The sequence below is a fragment of the Rhea americana genome, unplaced genomic scaffold (assembly GCF_003343005.1).
Source record: "Rhea americana isolate MKP2758 unplaced genomic scaffold, rheAme1 scaffold_2, whole genome shotgun sequence".
NCBI lineage: Eukaryota > Metazoa > Chordata > Aves > Rheiformes > Rheidae > Rhea > Rhea americana.
In genome coordinates, this window is record NW_028186149.1 from 3,450,636 (window position 1) to 3,471,891 (window position 21,256).

Sequence of the window (21,256 nt, forward strand, 5' to 3'; positions counted from 1 at the left end):
AATGTAAATAAGTTTTGTGGCCATTGGGTTAGCTGTAGAGAGCTCAGTGAAAAAAACTGAGCTTACATTATAGATAGCCGTATCATTAAAAAAAAAAAAAAAAAAAAACGTAATACGATGTTAAGATACATAGAGAATTGGATGGAGAATAACACAGGAAACATTATAACACCCTCAAGGAAGCAGTGACAGATCTTCATCTGAATTCTACGCTTATGTGTCATCCCTCCTAAAAAGGGAACTGCAGAACCAGAGGCACTGCAGAAGAAAGACACAAGATTGTACAGAAAATCTCTTTTATGAAGACTGAAAAGACCGTAACAGGACAAACTGGAAGTGTGATAGGTACAGAGATTAGGAGACTTCTTTTTTTTTCTCAGATTACCAGAACAAGAAGATTTAATAAACTAATAGAGGAGCTGTCTGAACAACAATAAAAATAGTAAAARGAATAACATTTTTGAAATGTGGTTAAACTATGGAACTCATTGCCATATGAAATTTTGAGGGCAGAAACTTCAGAAATCAYAAAGAGAAATGAAACACTTGCACCTCAAGAATATACCAATAATACTAAGAGTTTTGAAAAGAATATTAAAAATTTGGGCCTAAACTGATCTCTTTAGAAATAAAGATGACATGGAATCTTTTAGAGGCAATGGAAACCTATGCTTACTGGAAACATTTTAGCATCTGGTTCTAGCCACCTGCAGACAGGAGATTGGACTAGTATAATTGGTACGACTGTATCATTTGCTACCCTCCTTGATGTTTATATCATGTAAATAAAATATTTAATACCCTAGTAGAGATTTTACCTTTCATCAGGGACAAAACAGCCCATGGACACCGTAACACTGTAGTACTCTGTACAGATTCTTTCCACTGCACTGTCCTGTAATAGCCATCGCAGTACAGCAGTTCTACCTTACAGTATTATCACACTGCTCACTACCACTACAGCTCTCCCTTCCATGCCCATTCCTACTTTTTCAAAGAGCAAATTGTGAATGCATTGAAAATGGACAGGGAAAAGCAAAGACRCAGCCAAAGATGAATTGCTTCATGATGCATTTCTCTCTCCTTTTAGTTACTAGGGATGATGGAGAAGTATATAGTTGGAGATGTGGCTTCTTAAATTAATTTTCCCAACATTATTACAGAACATATACAAAAGTACATACATGGTGTAAAAAGCTATGTGATTAATACACACAATTAGATAAAACAAGTTTAAAGCTTTTTTATAGCAGTTCAGTATATGAGAAAATTAATTAACATATTTAGCATGCAGAGAGATGGATTTCAGCCAGTGTAAGACAGAAGGAAGGGGAATCAGGCACTGAACATGGTGTGAGACAGTGAGAATTGGCATTGGGAAAAAGCAGGTAGGAGGCTAATTAGCACAAGATTTGGAAAACAGGAAAAATGCAGCAGTAAGAGAGAAGAGAAACAACTGGCCCTTATTAACAAGACTCCAGTGGGTTTCGGGATGGAAATATATATTCCTTTTTATAGAAATGTCTGACTTTTTTATACAAATATTTGACTATACACTAACAGATTCTACTCCTTTTCCAAGTGCTGCTTCTTTTCTGTGAGTAGACTGTGGTACTACAACCCATGTACATAGACAAAAAGCACTATCCAAAAATGTTTTTATAGGATCCAGCCTGAACCTATRTTTGTGAGGTCTCTATAGCTTATTTCACATTTACCTGTCTCACACAGGCAGGTAAGTCTGTAAAGTCATAGGTGGTAACACATAACATATATATTTTGTGTCATGGATTCTTCTAGCCGGTTGTCCTGGTTAAAAATCTCACTCTTTCATTACATTCAAACTGACTTAGCAATACCATTTACATTATATCTAAATTTAGCCCACATACAACTTTGAAAAGACTGCTATCCTAATTTAGGCACTTAATTCTAGCTGTCAGAGTTGCACAGCAATGGAACTGCAAAAGCTCTTAACTTAATCTTGTAACTGAAAATGTAACAAGATTAATCTGGAAATGTGAAATGGTGAAAAATAATAAAAAAATGAAAAAGACACAAAAAGAAGAGTCTACTGTATAAACCATTAGGCAGCCCTACTGTAGTGTCACAGGATATGTCTCAACTGCCTTTGATGGGAGGTTGTGAAAGCAACAACAGCTGTAGTACGCTCTGCACCCTATTTGAAATGACGCCTCACTGACTGTAGTATTAGTAAGTCTGGGCAGAACAGTACGCTTGAGATGGCTCTCCAAAAGCAGTTTCAGGATTTTCTTATATGCCTTTTGAAGGAAAAAAAATCAGACATCCAAAAGGTGGAAAAACAAAGTCAAGAGGGCTTAGTTACAACACAGGAGTATTTACTTGCTTTGTAAATTTATTACTTTCATTGATCATGTAAATTGAAAATTACAAAAAGCAAACTGTGAACCAGTCACAGAAACCATTCCCATGTGTCATTAAGTAACTGCTTACAAAGAATTAAGCAAGTGTATTTACAGAGGAAATAAAGAAATGTATCAAAAAGGAGAAAATTGTGTGTCATGTTTAAAGCCTTTACCTGTCAAGAGACCAGCCCACGACAGATCATTCCAGGCTTCTTCACTTGAAATCACTGCAGCTATATTACTTGTGATACTTGCTCTGCCAATATTCAGTCTTATTTCCAACTAAATTTCAGTGTTGAGTTGTTAGAGAAAGCCACACAACTCTGGGAAGCTGTTTACAAAGGTTTAACAATACCTTACCTTTGGTCCCCTTTCAACACCACTCATTAGATCTTGGGCCATTTGGACTTTGATATTATGAACAATAATTTTTTAATTGACATAGCAATCAGATTTTAYATAACATTTTTGACATACAAAAATAGTACAGGGCAATCCTTAAATATTTTCTTCAAGATTAATTAATCTATTCTATATTCAAATGCATTTTAATTAGTTTCATCAAAGGGCAAAAAACAGATTTTAGATTGTAGTTCAACCTTTGAGTGTCAGTATAATTTCTCTAAAGTCTATGTCAAATTTTTAATTCTTGTAATATAATTTAATAAAAACACAGTGCATAGGGGTTGAGGCTCTTGGACCCGGCCAAGCTTTGCAGCAGATTCAGTCTTATACCAAACACTGTAAACCTTGCACATATCTAGCTATTTGCATTGACCTAGGAGYGAGACTGGATGGTTCTGCTTCACGGGAATCAGGGCTGCAGCTGTCCCTCCTGCCGGCCCTTGCGTTAGGTACAGGGCCCCGCGCAGCGCACAGGGTCCGGCTGCACCTTGGGGCAGCCTCTCCCCAGCGGAGGCGACCCTGTCCCACACCAGGCAGGGGGACGCAAGACAGCGAGGAGAGGACGCAGTGCTGCAGAGTGCGGTCCCTAAGGACAGCGCAAGGGCAGGCTACTGTACCTCGGAGACCTCCTGCAGGCTGAGAGATGCATCTCCTGCTGCGCTAGAGATGGTGCAGTCTGGTGCGGTCCAACAGCTGCTGTCAGTACATCTCGGTKCCTACTGCTTCTGCCCCTTCTCCTCAAAGCTGCATATCCTGGTTTTGGCTTCCTCTCCTTCATCCCCCAGGTCTGCTCAGGTTTAGGCTCCAGATTCCCTTCTCTGTTATCGAGCAGGCACAGTCCCTGCCAACTCCCGACTTTTGGCCCTGCTCCCAGGTTTTCTGCCCCTGGTTAAAGGATACAACACCTCCAAAGCATATCATACTCTTTAATACAATCTGTTTAATAAGTCCTTTCAAGTAACTCAAAGTTAACTCTCATTCCTGAACAGACCTCGAAAGGGCTCCAGTACATGACAGATTTAAAAGACTAAAATTTGCACTATGCTATTGAATATAAAAGAAGAAGAAACCCACTATTGTGAGTTTCCACAAATATATCCAAAATACCACAAATACTGCCAGGTCCAACCAGTCAAAACTGTGAGTCATATATGACTTAAAGTCGTACAGTTTTGGTGTTTGGAGGTCTTTTTTCATTTTTTTCAGGCCTCGCTGTTTTTGCCTTCTCTCTRTTTGAACTTTTGGAATATATTATAATCACATTTTAAAGCTGATCCCACAATTTTGAGGGAATATATTAAAATTTTCTCTAGGAGATAGAATTTAGAAAAACACAATACACATCAAAGAAGTGGGACTAGAGCTACAAGAAATGGCAACACTGTTATCACTGTGCAGCACAGCTCTGCACCCTACTGGCGTCCCTCTAAAATGACGACGAAAACACCTTGTGCTAACATAGAGAAAGATTTTGCTAGCTTTCTAGATTCCATTCCATTTCATTTCCATTTGGTTAAACTCCACTTCAGCCAGGTAAACATCTCTGAATAAATTTTATCATTTCTGTATATGCAAGAAGACAAAGATTTTTTTCTTTCTCAATCCACTTAGAAACAATCTGCTTTGTTCCTCTGCRGGAAATCCAGCCACAGTTATAAATATATGTAATTTTTTACATCTCCGTTAAAGCTAGCTATTACGTACCTTATCTAATGTCTGATACAAGACACTAYAGTTCTCTCACGAAAATCAAAATACTGTTTATCCTTTCCTTGTTGAGTTCAAAGCACTTAATCAAACAGGTAAGGTAAAACGCTGAGACGTCACGAAGACAGCAAAAAGCAGCGTTGGGCCGGGCAGAGCTGCGGAGCTGTGCAGCAGAATGCAGCGTCCTCCCRGGAAGCAGGTTGGACACGAGCCGGAGGTGCCCCCTGCAGCGAAGGCAACCAACCCCACAGTGGGTCACCTTAACAAGAGTGTAGCCAGCAGGCTAAGGGAAGGGATTATGCTCTCTACGTGGCACTTTTCAGAGCACATCTGATATATTGCATGCAGTTTTGGGCTGCCTAGCCCAAGAAAAACTACAGCAAGTCCAACGGAGGGCCACCAGGGTGATTAGAGGGCTGGAGCACAACACACCAGGAAAGGGTGTGAGAACCGGGTTTGCTCGGCCTTAGAGAAGGCAGCTAAGGGGAGCTCTTACTACCCTCTCCAGCCTCGTACCAGGATTGTGCAGGACAGATGGAGCCAGACTCTTCTTGGAGGTGCACCATGACAAGAGGAGAAGCGACAAACACAAGTTCCAACGGCAAATTYGGACTAGATATCAAGAAAAGATTTCAGCAGGGGAGATTTGTGAAACCACCCTAATCTGCTGYCATTCTGCTTCCCCAAATCCTTCATCTCAATGAGCTTTGTTCCAATATCATTACGTATGTTTTCCAACATTGTTACATATGTTTTTCCCATTGATGGGATACTCAGCATCTAATTTCTCTCTTTTCCTTTGAGCAGGAGCAGCAAAGAGCAGCCAGAAAAGAGGTATCATGGGTGTCCACAYTTTAGCACCACAGTAACTATTAGCCTGGGGAAAAGCAATTTCAGGACAACTCCTGCTCAATTTGCCGAATATTTGATATTTAAGACTGTTTGCATTAAAGCGAAGAGATAGAAARGCAAATGTATAAGAGGTATATTCAATGCCTTGTTTCAGATAAAATTATGGGAATCAAAACTATCACCATAGTGGTAAACCACCTATCCCYTATTAATTTTAATTGATGTACCTGTACTAGTGTTTTTTAACACATTTTAGCACATGAAAATATTTGATACATTGAGAATTGGATCTTATGCATCTGTAGAGCATCTGGTACAGTGGAGCTCTGATCCTAACAGAGTGCTCTAGGAACTGCTATAATTTAAATAAGAACAACAAAGTTGGAGAGGAAAACAAAAAAAGGAAGACAGCTTATTTAAATGTTTATATGAAAGCCACAGCAACCACTGAGTGAGCGAAATCATTARGGGACAAAATATAACTGCAGTGCATCAGCTGGTTTTTTGGGATGTCATGAAATGAATATGATCCAGTCAAGGACATCTAATGTCTCATCCCAAACAAGCCAAGTATRTTATTCTCATCTTGTTGAAGATCCTTTTTAAAGGAATGSTCTGAAAGGAACATAATCTCCATATTGAAAAYCCCATAGATTGAGYTGGATCAGAAAGTTTATAAGTAAGATTTCTGCTGGTATCCAGCTACCTACATGGCTATGTTGTTAGCTTACACCTGCATTTTGCTGTTTCTGCCAGTGTATAATATCCTTACAAGACAATATGTATCAGCAGATGAAATATAACACTGTATATTGTGTATTACCAATATTGTGAGCACACCATAGAGTACAAGCACCACTGTAAATGTTTTCTCAAGTGGAAAAGTTCGCAGTGGTAGAAGAGAAATTAAACTCCTGCCAGGGAATTTTAGGAGTTTGAGATCAAGACCAGCAAATTCTTCTGACTCATCCATTATCTGTATGGTTTTGCATTCGTTTTAAAAATTATTCCAGTTATCTGTTTTCCATTTCAGGTTGTATTCGTCCTACACCCATCTTTAGAAGCCCTAAGACTGACCCACAGAATGTAGTAGCAGTTCTAGGTCCACAAAATGAATACTTCAAAGGATTAATGATGCAAATCCGAGATGACAAAGTACTGGCTGCAAAACTTTTGGATCAACGCATCACATTTCTGGGCATGTGTCTGAGCTCATCCTTATTTGCCAGTGAACACACAGTAAAAGAATTGCTATGAAGTGGAGAAATTAAGGCAGTTCAGCTCTAGATGCTTGCATCTCTCRATTGCTATTGCTTTGCAAGTTTTCAGTTTAGTAGGAATCATCCAGGTATGCAAAGCTATTTTGTTATATTGCCCAAAATTGTCACCAATTAATACAGAGGGAAATACTGTACGTAGTTACTGGAAAGTAAGGTGGTACAATATGAATAAGCCAGATTTAGGTCACCCCTACATTACCTTTTAGCTAGAGAAAGAAAAGCCATTTATTTTTATGATTATGCAAACACTGGCAGATAACTAAGTTTCACGGGAATCACATGCTTAAGAATAAAAGAATACAGATTGCATAGCCAGTTATAAATCATGAGAAGCTTTCAACTACCTCTTGAGGTATTGTTAATTCAGGAGGCTATTTCTCTATCTTGTTAGAGTAAATGAATCATGGTTTAAAAAAGTAGTGTTTCACTGTCTGTGTAAAATAAAAAAAAATACCTAAAAAAGTGCAAGGTAGTGGGCACTTCAGGCAAGATGCCACTTTGATGTACAGAAGCTCATAATAATCTTCTGCATTTGTTCAGTTCAGTCAAAGAGCGCTTCCTATGAGTGGGAAGAAATCAACTATGTTTGTAGCTTGTGTTGCATGTTCTCCATTTTACACTGGAGTATTTCACTTTGTTATTTTCTTTTATCTAAAGAACTGCAGGACACCTCACTGGAACTCAGCATATCCCTCTTTCTTCCAACTTCCCTTCGGAGCATGCTCAGAAAGCACTCTCTGGTTTCAGAATATTTGGACAGCTCCAAGAGCGTATCTTCTTGTCGATTCTTCCCTGTCTTTGTCATTGACAACCTTTCAGTAGGTGTGCCCTGGGTTGTCCTTGCGGGCGATGAAAAGCAGCATAGCATACAGCTGGAGGAAGTCAGTAGATACTAAAATTTAAATGTCAAATCTTCATAAAAATACACTCATGGTTTGCTTCCTATTCATGCAGTGGCACTCACTATGGTGAGAACAAAAAAAGTACTTTTCAGATTCTCTAGCTCTGAGGGGTGCTAGATAAGTATAAAGATAGTGCAGCCAAGACTGCTAAATTTATTACAGGAGCCTGTGATCCCAATAGTATATTGCTAATATACTAATATAATTGCAGTGCCAAATATCCAAAGGCAGCTGCTCATTAGAGGTTACCCAGTCCTGTATGCTTCCTCATCGAATACTGCAGAGCAATAAGCAAAGGCATATTATACCAGTGGGAGAAGCAAGCTGCTCTTCTTAGATATAAATGGGTAACAAACATCCAAYATTTCTTCGAAAAATCAAGTAAAACTGTGCCAGAGGACAAAAAGGACATCTGGGCCGAAAGAAACCAGAATCTTTGCACACTAAGTGTCTTTATTGTTGCAAGTACTGAGTCAGCCTGTGCTAACTTTCTTAGACCATTAACACATCCTAGCCCTTTTTTTAGTCTAAGGACAGCATACAAACTGTTTTGTATCCTGATTTCTGGACTTCAGAAACAAACAAAAAAATTACTTTGGACTGCGAAAACAATTCTCCTAGACATTTCCTAAGGCACTTTTGCAAAATCATGCAGTCTGAACTCCAAGGTGCTTACAATCATTTTATTCTATTGAGCACTTTGGCTGAAGCCTTAGGTGTTGGYTATAAGGTATTTCTTTTCAATTTGCAATGCATAAAATTGTATTTCCCATATTTTAACATTTTATTTCTTATCAGGAGTTTTCCAGTGACTGCAGCAAAACTTTATGCTATAGCACACATCTCAAAATCTTTTTTGACTGCAGAGAGTATSCTGTCATTTCTTTCACATTAGTGCTAGCGCATCCTCTTAAAACAACCCATCTGCTTCAGGCAAATTCCTTTGTTCCCTGCCTTGGCACACTTGTCGGCCATTTGGATGAGAAAGACTGGGAATGGGCTGGACAGGGAACTGTTTTGAACGATGAATAAAGAAGAGGAATACTTCACTTGGGTGACAAACGACATTTTCTGGAGCACCCACTGGGACTAACCAGCAAAGTAAAAAAAGTTGGTGAAGGCAGATATTGGCAGGGTGACTCTGATGATTTACAGCTGTTGCTGAAGGACTAGGGTCAGGCCCTGCTCTTGGCAGAGACGGTATAATTTGACAGGAAGAGTTTATAGTCAACAAAACTCTCAAATTGGTATTGAGACATGTGCTGACATAAAATGAGCTTAACCAGTACTGCTTTGTAACCTAAATGCAGTGTGTGAGTATGTGTGTATATGCACCACAGTAGCTGGATAGCAGCAGATAACCTTCAGCATGATTGGGTTARAGAGAGGTATTCTGTACCTAATGAGCAACTCACCTCATCTCTCCAAGATGCTTTTTCGGAAGCATAAAGAGAGAAATACAACCCAGTATTATGAAATATCTACTTTGAGAGAGTTCCAACAGCTATTCTGACTGCAGTGTCTAAGCTACAGTTATGTAATACTTTGATTAGTATTTCTTCTACTGTACCCAACAAAGAATTAATTCCAAAGATCTTCTAATGAGGTAAGATCTTGCAAGGCAAGAAGGTCTGAGTAAGATCTTCCCCAGCTTGTCTTTCACCTTCTAATTCATGCCTTTGACTAAATGCATCTTCAGGCTTATCAAAAATAAACTGAGTATGATGCAATGTTTGTAGATATTCTGTTAACATCATTTATAAATAAATATATGTCTGCTTATCTGGAAAGGTCCAAAAGTAGCTGCATGCTAAAGTTGGCTTGTCTGACTGAAATACCAGTTTAAAAGAATCACTCTTTGTGAAAGGCCTCTGATTGCTTAAAAACTGCTAAGACGCCAAGGACCATAATTATAGCTGTAGCTATTTTCTTTGCACATAATTTATGAAGATACTCTGATTTTTTATGTAGATGAATTTCCATATTTCAGGAAAAAAAAATCTTCTGCTCATTTCAGCACCCTCAAAATTTTAAGTTTTTCATATTATGGGGAATACTAATATTCCCATGTCTATCCAGGAGTGTTCCTTCAGTATGGTTGAGGACAGACCAATGGAAATCTGTTTCTGAGAGAGTAACACAGACTAGGTATCTGAAGGTCACTGGAAACGTTTCATTTCTTTTGATGGAAAAAGAAACAAAAAATAAGAAAAATTTCAGCCCTCCCTGAACACTTTTGCCTGAGGCTGACTATACTAACATTATGGAATCTTTACCATTTCCAAGAAATTATTATATCCTTGAAGACTGGCCAATGCAGCCCACATTCAGCAATGGAGTTTGTGATTAAAAATTACAAGCAGTTTTTACAGACAAAAAAAAAATCATAAGGGCTTTTGATAATAAAAACTAAAATTTAAAGACTTTTAGAATTAATCTTGCACAAAGTCTTGTTTCTAAGGGAAGATGATTCTGGCAAGGCCAAAAAGGTTGGCAAAAGCAGGAAAAAAAATAAAAACCACACATCCTCAAATATAAATATTAAAATAGACAAGCTACTAGAATTTTCTGCATATATATTCTAGTGTAATATTTGAAAAGCCATTCATACTGACACCTCTGTTATTTGCTATTTTTAAGTACAAGGCTGAGAGCTTGCAACAGAAATTGTTGCTGTCCTTGTTTCCGCATATACAAGCTAGTCTGCCTCTCTTTGAACACAGTGGTGGAGAAAAGGTCAAACAAATAAATCCGTCAATAAGAGGAAAATAGACTSAGTAACAGAATTTTAACTCTAAAAATAAATCAGTGAACAACTACYGGCAGGAAAGAGAAATGTGTTCCAGCTTTGAAACAGTATAAATTCACTCATATAAAATCATAAACTCTTTTGGACAGAAATAATCATTTACTACATATACATAATACCTAACAAAATGCTAACGCATTCTAAGCTGTATCACAATGAAAATAAAAAAAACCTTTGATCTTCAAAAAAAAAACATTTAGAGGAGCATTCACCTAAGGAACAGCAGATAAATAATCATTGTTTAGGAAGCTGACACTATATGAATGATATTCTTTTTCCTGAGTCATCCTATCAAATTACTTTAATACAATGTTGATCTTCACGTGGAGGTACCTAGAACCTCGTTCAGAAATTCAGACACTGGGGGAGCACAGAGGCACCCCCAGGACAGAGATAAAGGTCGTTCTCGGGCCCCCGGACCTGAGGGCTCGCGGAGGGATGCACCACTGGGCCATTACCCTGCTTGGCGCTCCAGCTTGCTAGAAGGAAACTGTGCGTGCGTGCGCGAAATACTGCGAGCGAAGGAATACAGTGCGCTAAGATCCTATACCACCACGTGCAAGGGATCTGCTATTACACAATTTAAAGACAAACTACACGATGGCCTACTTATCTTCCGACATTTCCTCAACAAATAAGCAGAGACATGGCAATTCACAACCRCACACGCAAAGTATGATAGTGTTGAACTCGCCCTAAAAAAACACCAAAGAGTATTTCAGTACAATTCCATCTGCCTCAATTCATAATGCTATTCTGACAGGAAACAAAAAATAAACTGAAAATGTACTCACTCAAAAATACACTACTAATTGAAYTTAAATGAAAATCTAGCTGCTGCTRTGATAGTTATTATCAACTTAATATCTGTGGTAGTCTTAAATAGCTGTACTGAAACTATTCAGAAATTTAACCTTGGTGTTCATTTCMAACAAGTAAATGTCCTGTTTAATTTATTCTTTTTATTCATATTCATAGTACATCCTACTGAAAAATGCAAAATAAGTGCTTTAGAAACATTTCCACCTATTATATACAGTCTAATTTGAACAATGAGAAGAAAAGTCAGTCACAATTTTAAACTTAGCAACCTAAATTAGTTGCTCATTTAYGGATAACATCCTTAGATTAATCTTAAGGCTGCTTAAGTTTCTCTGAGCATGGTGTTTAAGACTTGATAATTTGTCTCAACATTTAGAAAAGTTCTTACACAAAACTTTGGATTTTTTTTTTYAAAAAAAGGCAAGATGAGAGAAATGACCAATGCTGAAAATATCCTCCCCCTTTCCAGAGGAGTTATAAAATCCTGAATCAAAAAAAYGCAGCATTTTCTCTTTCAAGCAAATCTATATTTCAAAATTGCTCCAATCAAAATCAGTTTAAAATGTAGACTTATTTTCTCTGTATTTAAAACTATTTAGGTTAAAAACAGTAACATGTACTTTTCTGCATTTTTCCTATTTATTCTACCAATGAAATATGACAGAAAGACTTAACACATTCTACAGCTAATGAAGTAAAACTACGTTAAGTGGTTAAATAAAACAAATAATTGTTTTATCATTTACAAYGATAAAACAATGCCTAAAACTTTCTCACTGCATAATGTCAATGCTGTACATATTCATATGTAATTATTATTACAATAAATGATTCACTTGCATAAAATTTGTCTTGTACAACAGCAGTACTTCGAAGGAAGTTTAAGCTACTACAGAGGATTTAATTCTCAGAAACAGCTGCATAACAACTACACTTCTCTGAACAGTAACAAATTAAGGACATCTACAAGACTCCAGCTGTGCTACTGAATTCTTCCTTCCTTTGCTACAAAGAGAACTAAAATACCTGCAGGACTTTCTTTTTTTCAGTGTTATTGTATCTCCAGTTTAGAAAAAAAAAAAAAAGCTACATATAATTTATAATATAACTCATTTATCATTATACTTCTTTAACAGATGCGTATTCAAATTAAAATAGCAGTAGGAAAAAAGACCAAGACAACTGAATGTATGGAAATAGAATAATTTTAATTAAAACCAAAACTAGTGAATGATATCTATCCCTCAAGAGCTGTTATAAGATGATAAGGAGGAGAAGCGTTTGACTTAAATTAAATAAAATAGAAACTGCAATAAATCCCCGTTTTTTAGTACAGATGATACTGCTTTGATCAGCAATATACCCTGTGAACTAGCTGAGCAGTATAGTACAGTATCTTGCTTTGATCACYGGATTTTTTCACTGAGGAGTTTAACTACAACAACCATTACCTAACTTCTTGCTAAAGCATTTCCAAACAACAGACTGATTCTTCAGCCCGTTGTGTATCTGAAAAAATCTACCAAAGAGATTAGGGAAGAGAAATAAGGATGTTATCACAAACATTCGTGAAAGTTAATGAGTAAAGCCTCTAAAGAGCCTTAGAACACCATTACAGCTCATAAGGCAAGTGAAATTCAGAGTAGCAGCACAAACGAAYGCCGCGACGCTCGTGCCCCCGGCTCCTCCAGCACTCGGGGTGCACAGGCACCTCCTCGTGCGCTGAGCACCCTGGGCTCCCCCGCGCCCCCACCGGGCGCCCCAGTCGCTCCTGCCTGCCTGCCCACAGCATCACGCAAGCACCAAAACGCAGGGTTTCCACACGTCCTCTGCAAGAAAGCACACAAGACACCACGCCACTCAACGGCACAACGCCTGCTAGAGCGAACCAAAACCTGACCCACTCGCTGAGCACGTGCACCAGCTTCCCCAGCGAGGCCGCCGCGAGGCAGCCAGTTCGCGCTTTCCTTCTGCCGGCCTCTTCCTCTGCCGGCTCTCCCGTCCCGCAGCGCGCTCCACGCGCTCTGCTCAGCCCGCCCTCTGTGCCGGGTTGTCTCTACCGCTTCTCTCCTCCGTTGTGCAATCTCCCACCCCACCGCGCTGCTTCGGTATTTTACACGCTGACATCCAGCAGCCTCTAAAGCACTGGTACCCAGGGATTCGAGCCAACTTCACTTTACCGTTGGTACACGATTCGAAGAGACAAAACATCTGAAAACAGTAAGACTAGAAAAGAATGGGAACRCGAAAAAAGAAGACTCAGCTTTTCTGTAACATTTGGCAAAATCGTTCTTTGGAATCCAACTCTGAGGCAAGTGAAAGTACACTGGAGATTAATCTGCTTCATTACGACTTTAGGTAACTTGTTTATTGAGAGCAGGCTAACACCAGCTGCCTCCAGAAAAYACACAGAACTAAATTTGTATTGTAAGTAACTGCAGTACTCTGATTTCTCAGGAGAGCTCCCTTTTCCACAAGAGCTGATTTTAGCTGGGAGGTGTTATGTTCATATTCCTCTAAGTACACACCCCCATAAGATGACCATTTTGGTAATTTCTCAAGTCCCATCAAAAAGTTACAATGTTAAAAATGAAAAAGAAGGTATCTGAGATGCCCCAGGGCTCTATCACAAAGGGCAGCCCAAAAATGCACCTGAGTCCCAATGTGACCTTCAGGAGCCCTAGGACTGGTGCAGCACTTGGACAGCTTGAGAGCCATATGTAGCTAAAGAATCAAAGTTTAGTCACATTTTACCTATTGTTATAAATAGATTGTAAGGTCCTTGAGAGTCAACACTTTCTGAGTGCTTGCACAATGCCTAGTGCAACAAAATCCTTGTTGATGACTTGCACACTGAAGTGCTACCGCAATACAGCAGGGTTTATACAAAGCCAGAGTTTGCTCCAGYGGAATAAACATTAAAAATATATATGTAATGAACATTAGCATGATAAGCTAACTCTACAAGGTTATATGTACTTCATAGCTTTCACATATCTGAAATATTGTAGACAATCTCTTAACTTCCTAAATTAAGATTAATACTTCTAGAAATTAAGCTTTTTAACAAATGTTTCATGATTTTATGATGATGTTTCATGATGATGTGGGTTTTCTGAAACACTCCTTTAACCAACATTTTCGTGGAGACTTCATTATATATTTAAAATGTTTCTGTACTCAATCCTGATTTAAAAYACTAATCAGCGTATTTTTCTTTGAAAATACCAGTTTACTTTTGTAAAAGTTGTATAGTATATGCATAGCTAGCACAATAATGCTTTTAATTAAACCCAAGCAGATACTGTGACTATGACAATGGTATTTTGAGCAAGAAGAACCTTTTGTTTAGATCAAGTAGCAAGTGGTTATTTTATAGGTAAGTTTGTAGCAGCATGTTCTTAGTATTTTAGTTAAAAGAAGCACTTAAACTGCTCAGACAGAGATCACTAGTGTCTTATGTTTRATGAAAATCTAAGCTTCATGCAGATATTAATGTTCTGTAGCGTTAACTGTATAACTGATGCTGAGGTTCTCCAAGCTAGGTTTATACTACTGATTTTAGGCATTTTTGGTGAGAGTTGATCTGCTTACAATACTTCTGCTAAAGGTTACTCGAATGATTCGCATGCAGAAAGTTCATGGAAGAGCTTTTTAGAAATGTAAAGTATAAAGTATCTTTCGTATTTACTGCATCTTTCGCATCTTTAGAAATGTAATGTATGATTTTCAGACGTGATGGTCACAATCATTWTATCTCCTGGAGTTAATAATCCTATTTTTTTTCTAGAGGAAAGTTTTCTGAAATGTGGAGCAGGAGGTCTGCACCATTTCCAGGTTGTAGATAATCAGCTACTAGTATACAGCACAAAATATAGATTTTTTGATATGTGCCACTAAAACTGAACATTTCAAGGACTATCTGGGGAAGTATAGCATAGTAAAACCCTTTAGAGAAGAACTGAAGCACTATAAAACAGGTTTTATTTAGCTTGTGGGAATCAGGTCCTAACATGACCAAGTAGAAAAGTAATACTACTTGGAAAGGATAAAGAAACATATGAAAGAAGCTGAAGATGGATACACCTTTTAAAAAAGCTGCTGTCCTATCACTGTGTGGCTTATCAGCTATTTTACTGCTTTATTGTCTTGCTTATTATCTCAGTAAAATGATAATGAGATGCATGACTACTACAAACTTCAGTATCACCCACTTCAGACAGCAGAGTCATCATTAGAAATAACACCTGAAATCTTTGTCAGCAATCTACCATTTGTAATCTGGGAGAATCTCTCTCTCCTAGAAGCTGTTAAGGATACTACAGCCTAAGCCGGCTATTAGACGGTAACGCGGTTATACAATGCGGCAAAGGTCCTGTGCTTTGACAGTCTCCCACAAACATCTGAGGTTCTCAATACTTCATTGTAGAGGCAGACCATCCTATAATGAGACTATACACAAATATCTCCCTAGAGTTTTAGGTATATCATCCATATGAAGTGCCATGGATATAACTAAGAACCATTAATATCACAAACCTAAGACTTTACGAACTGTGATAAACAAGAAAGTTGGCAGCATCACTTCATCCCAGAAAACTCTCTGAAGAACACCGTGGTATTCTCTCCAAATCACTCTTTGGCCTCTGCTGAAGTTTTACACATGCAATAGGCTCTTCTCTTACTATCTCTTCCCTTATAAAGAAAAACCAAGTTTTTCATCAGCCTCCCAGCTTAATGTTCTTCCCTAACCCTGTGTCCTACCATAGCTGAAGTCATAGTAAAGTAGTAAATACAGTATTTTCATTTATTGAATATTAATATGTACATACTGCACAGAAATCCAGAAACATTACTTTTCTACTGGGGACAAATCTCTTCACACTTGGAGAAAAGGAAACATATATATTTTTTTTAATTCTTCCTATTGTCAGGATTTTTTCTCAGTAAGAATTTTGCTTAGAGATGGTGAACAGAATTTTGCCAACGTGATCAGTCTGGGATGCAGACAGACATCAATTATTYTAAATTGAAATTCTGTAACAATCAGAATTATTAATGGATTCTAATCTCATTATATAATAAAGAAAACCTACAGTTCATTGGAAGCTTATTAGTGAAAACTATTTTGAGTTCATCAGCACATAAATCATCACTTTTTAACATGCAACTTTTCCTCTTTGTTGTAAAGAGGAAGATTTAAAGGRTTTTAAAAGTTCTTTCCCTCTTCATGTACAAGAATTTCTCAGTTCTATTAAATCTTTTATTTTCAATTTTATTCTATCTGCCAGTGCCTGAGGCTGGCTGCAAGAAAAAGATACATAACAAGACAAACATTTAGTACTGGGAGCACTCTGGAAATGTTCTTACCCATACTAATTGTCTCAACTACTTATTTTAATCTTTTTTAAAATYACAATTTAAAAACAATAAAAGCACTATTTTACAATATCAAGGAATATTTCAGTATGATTCTAAACTAGTTGTACAGAAAACTCACACTTGTAACTGATTTCTGTGCTTAGCTATCTAAACTCGTATCATCCATTAACATGAGACTTCAGAGTAACACTGATCTTCTTTTCCTGGTCTTTATAATCAACACCTAGCTATTAATGTATAAATGTTGTGCATATAGATGTACATGTTCTACACATATATATGTGGTACAAATATAGATACACCCCATTATTATATGTCTCAAATCTCTTTGCAAAGATTCTACAGCATGTGAGATACTCTTTTTACCTTTGGCTATAATCYCTTTCTCTTTAAAGGCCCCAAGAGTAGAGAGAGTTTTAGATAAAACTCCCTAATAGGACCACACAGATAAAGACCCCTATAGCACAGACTGAAATGATCGTTTCAGTAATCTCATTCCCTAAAGGAACTTTTATCCTTCAGTAAAAGCATCACTACACTGATATCACTGCTGTGACAGTAGTTTGCATAGACGCAGCAAAACTAGCTGTAACCGAGGCTGGGTTAGATACTGAGAGTACAGGACGCAGCACCAGCTTGCTGTACGCTGTTTCCCCAGCTGTAGGACCTGGCGTTGCCACGTCCGCAGGCTCCATGCTGTGTACCTGCACTGGCAGAAGTATCTGGACACCAAACAATACATAAATCACCAATCCTTGCTAAAAAWTTCATTATTTTCATCAGTAGCAAGCCACAAGCTCTCTGTACCAAACAAAGACAGCTCTACGAGACTTAGTAATTCCAAACAAAATTGTCCTGAGGAAAAATATGGTATTGAGGTCAACTTCTATAAGAAACATTGCACTGAATGCAGCAATGTACTCAGTTTGTTGCTTTGTTTGGGGAAATGGTACTTCCCCAATTACATGTGAATATTCTAGTTATGTTATTTACATTACCTAYGTTTGTGTAATGCCAGACAATACAACGTCTCTCCATGTTGCTGTTGACTTGTATATCACCTTAAAGACAACACATATTTCCTCCTGTCTCTTTAATTCACAAATTTAATTATGGGTTCATAACTTAATGCTAAGATATTCTTCAACATTATCTCAATAYTTTATAACTAACTCTACAACATGATATAATACATAAGAGTATAATTTGCTTTGGCCAAAATCCCCTCAGCTGGTTCAGAGATGTATAGCTCTTAATAGTTTTTCAGTAAAGACTTAAAAACATACTGTGACCTTTGGGGACCAACTCTAATCGTCTGTAAACAGTATAAATAGAAGACAATCTTTATTCATATTATCACCTTATTTTCTTTGATTATTTGGATGTAAATGCCTTCTGCTGAATTAAAATTTTTGTATGCCTCTGTTCCACCATTTTTCCTCTTAATTCAGCTAAAATTGCAAAACACCATCTGTTCAAATTCTTTGAAACCATGATGACATTACATTTTCTGCAACTATAAAACAAACTTATCTAAATTCTAACCACAGAGAAGCAAACAAGGATATAGCAATACCACTTAGCTATAACTTGATATCATCTGTGATACTATAAAGCTATAAGCACAYACATATTTTAGGAATATTTATTTCTTTTTCTAGGAGTTTACTCTAGTTTACTACAGAAAGAATTTTGAGACTTACRTAAAAAAAAATATTGTGCTTTAAGTGCCACTTCCAAATTCTAAATATGAAAATACAATTTRAAAATACATTTCATTTTCCATATTYCAGAAYTTTRCTGTAACATACAGATGCACATCTGTGAAAATTTACTCCATTTCCAATTAATTGTATGCATGCTATTATGTAGGAGGTAATATTACAATCTGTCATGAAAATGTAAAACTAGTATTTGCTCAGGAACAAAAATGCAACTATATATCACTAATTATATAAGCAGCATCACTTTTGTTAACAGTCAGCAGTGTAGAGTTATGATTATAACATCATTAAGTTGTAATACAACACCTTTTGTAATTCTGACAAACAAACAAATCAAATTTAAGAAGGACAAAATCTATTATCTTCCTGCCTTATAGCAAAATTCTCAGAACTTCAAATGGAATAAGTGTTAAGGATATAATACTTACAGCGAATTCACAGAAGTCAATGCTATCAAGACTTTTGCTTCTATGTATTCTCCCTTTTATTCTTCTTAAAGAGGGCTTTCCCTGACTTACACTACAGGTAGCACCGTTGGGATTTTCAGAAGATGGAGTTACCCTGCCAAACAGAAAAAGCCACATATCAGACAAATACAGATTTTATCAATGCTATTCTCTAAAGTAAAAAATGTACAAAGGAATAAATATATTGTCCTACTATACAAACAGTGTCTCTCATTCCAAAATTACATTTTCAATCAATAAGTTCCAAAATTAGACCCACAAAAGTATGTGGGAATCTATCTGCCATCAAATCCAACATTACCTGAAGATTTAGTCAAAAGCACATCATTACTGAAAAATGAACAAACAGTAGCCATTTTCTGCACAAATATGAGAGGTATCAGAACAATCACAGGATATAGAGAAATATATTTAACTTCTGAAAAACTGAAAGGAATGTTTATCAGTTGAGTGAAAAACCAAGTCCTGTAATGTATGTTGATGCTTGCCAGGAGACTGGCAATACCTGGCTTTGGACCTTTTCCAGTTTGTGAGTACTAATGGTACTTCAGTTGTTCTAATGATGGATAATGATGAACAACGATGAAATGAATAGGATCTATTAAAGTTATATGGGTAATATATTAAGGAACTATATTTTAAAAAGTCTTTCCTCACAAAGGTAGTCTATCTAACCACAGCTGTAAGGGGAGTCCGTAACTGAAATATTTTAAGTAAGCAATCCATATTTTGAGGAGCTTGTTGAAAGTGGTCAATGAGTAAAGTAAGCGAGGTTAACAATTAACTAAACGGATTGTGAGGTCAACATTTTAAATGCAAAATAGTCTCTACTGTATCTGACCCCACATTAGAAAAACTGGCATTTCAGCAAATATGCTCACCAAGAATCACAAAAAAAATACTTAACATAAAAATTTAAATTTGKTTTGTATGATTTCTCAACTGCAGTCTTAAGTGGCAAAAAAAAYCGTAACAATATATCTTTTCATCATTTCAAAAGACTTTGGAGAGCAGACTTCTCTGTAATCATTAAGATCCTATCCTGAAAAATATTTAAGAATTTGCTTTGCTTTAGGCTTGCTTTCAYAAAATTCATGCGTTTGTTATATACATAAGTGCTTTTACACAGGAGAAAGAAAGGCAGAGATTTCTTAAACATACAGGTCATCAAAAACGGACATTGCTTAGAGCAGACCATGTAAACACTTCCAAAAAATTCAAAATTCAAAGTACAAAATATAACCACCGCAGGCTGGATACACTTGTGCCACCAGCRGGACTTCTAGGTCTACACAACATCATGGTTAGGATAAAAGGTCCAAATTCATGTTCATAGAATCATAGAATTGGTAAGGTTGGAAAGGACCTCTGGAGATCATCTAGTCCAACCCCCCAGCTCAAGCAGGGTCACCTGAGYATGGTAGACAGGGTTGCATTCATGGTAGGCTTAGGAGAGGCATGTTCATTTCGCAGCTAGACGCACAAAAGCTGCAATAACAAAGTTTGTAAATGAATATAGGTCTCAAAAATCTCTTACTCAATTTATAAAGGTAAAGCCATTGATCTTTGTTGACTAACTGTGATTACCACTTCAAGATTTTGTTCTTAGATGAGTGGGGTTTTGTTTTCACACATGCACACATACAAACAGATTGCTGTCTCTTGAGATAAGTAATTTGTTTTAGATTTTTCCCCTTGAGTTAACTTACTTCTAGCTTCTAACTGCAAAGTTAAATAACAATTTTTAAGAGAAAAGGCAAACATAATATTTAGATATTTTAATTATTTAATACACTTCCTGCTCAAACAGCATCAGATTTCTTGGTATAATTATATATGGATTAAATTCTGAGCAAGATGTCTGACTACCACAGTAATCTGATTGTTATTAGAACAGAAACTACAGAAATGCAACAGATTCACTATTAGCATGTCTTAAAGAATTACTAGGACAAATTGCCAAAGCCAGTTGTTCAGTCTCAACTCTTAATCCACAGTCAAAAGTGATATTTATAAAATATACATATTATAATATTTCTACTTCTATTCCATGAATGTATCCTTTTGGATGTATTTTGGAGTGCTCAAAAAGGTTTCTGATAAAGTCAATCTAAATGTATGCAACAATATATATTCTGACTCTATGTCAAATGCCTTGGAATCCACAAAAAGATACCTTGATTTCAGTACAGATGGAAGGTCTGGATTGATTCTCTCTCCAGAAAATCTTTGCATGTTTCTCATTTCAATACTTATCACTGGGTCTATAAATCTTCACGTTCATTTCCAGCCAACTAAATGCTTAGTATGTTAAAACAATATTCATCTTCCCTTATACTTAGTAGAAAAGTTTTTAAATGGTTGAAAGCTGAACTGAAACTTTTCCATTTTGAAATATATTTCAAACAACTGCTTGAGAGCCTTAGGAAAAAATATATGTATTTAAAAGTTGCAAGTCTTCTAAAGTTTTCCCATMCTGCAAAGCTTGGTCAGAAAAAAAGGAATTAAAAAAAAACAAA

The 21,256-nt window shown here is 36.9% G+C and overlaps 1 protein-coding gene across 4 annotated transcripts in view; it reads right to left on the reverse strand.

Moving 5' to 3' along the window:
* TJP1 (tight junction protein 1) overlaps nucleotides 1–18,716 on the reverse strand; it is a 166,476-nt gene extending 147,760 nt beyond the window's left edge. For all 4 annotated transcript variants that reach the window (XM_085303319.1, XM_085303318.1, XM_085303317.1 and 1 more), the window contains exon 1: nucleotides 18,699–18,716. The gene's annotated coding sequence lies outside the window, so the exon portion shown is untranslated. The remainder of the gene's footprint in view (nucleotides 1–18,698) is intronic.
* Between the last annotated feature and the right edge of the window lie 2,540 nt (nucleotides 18,717–21,256).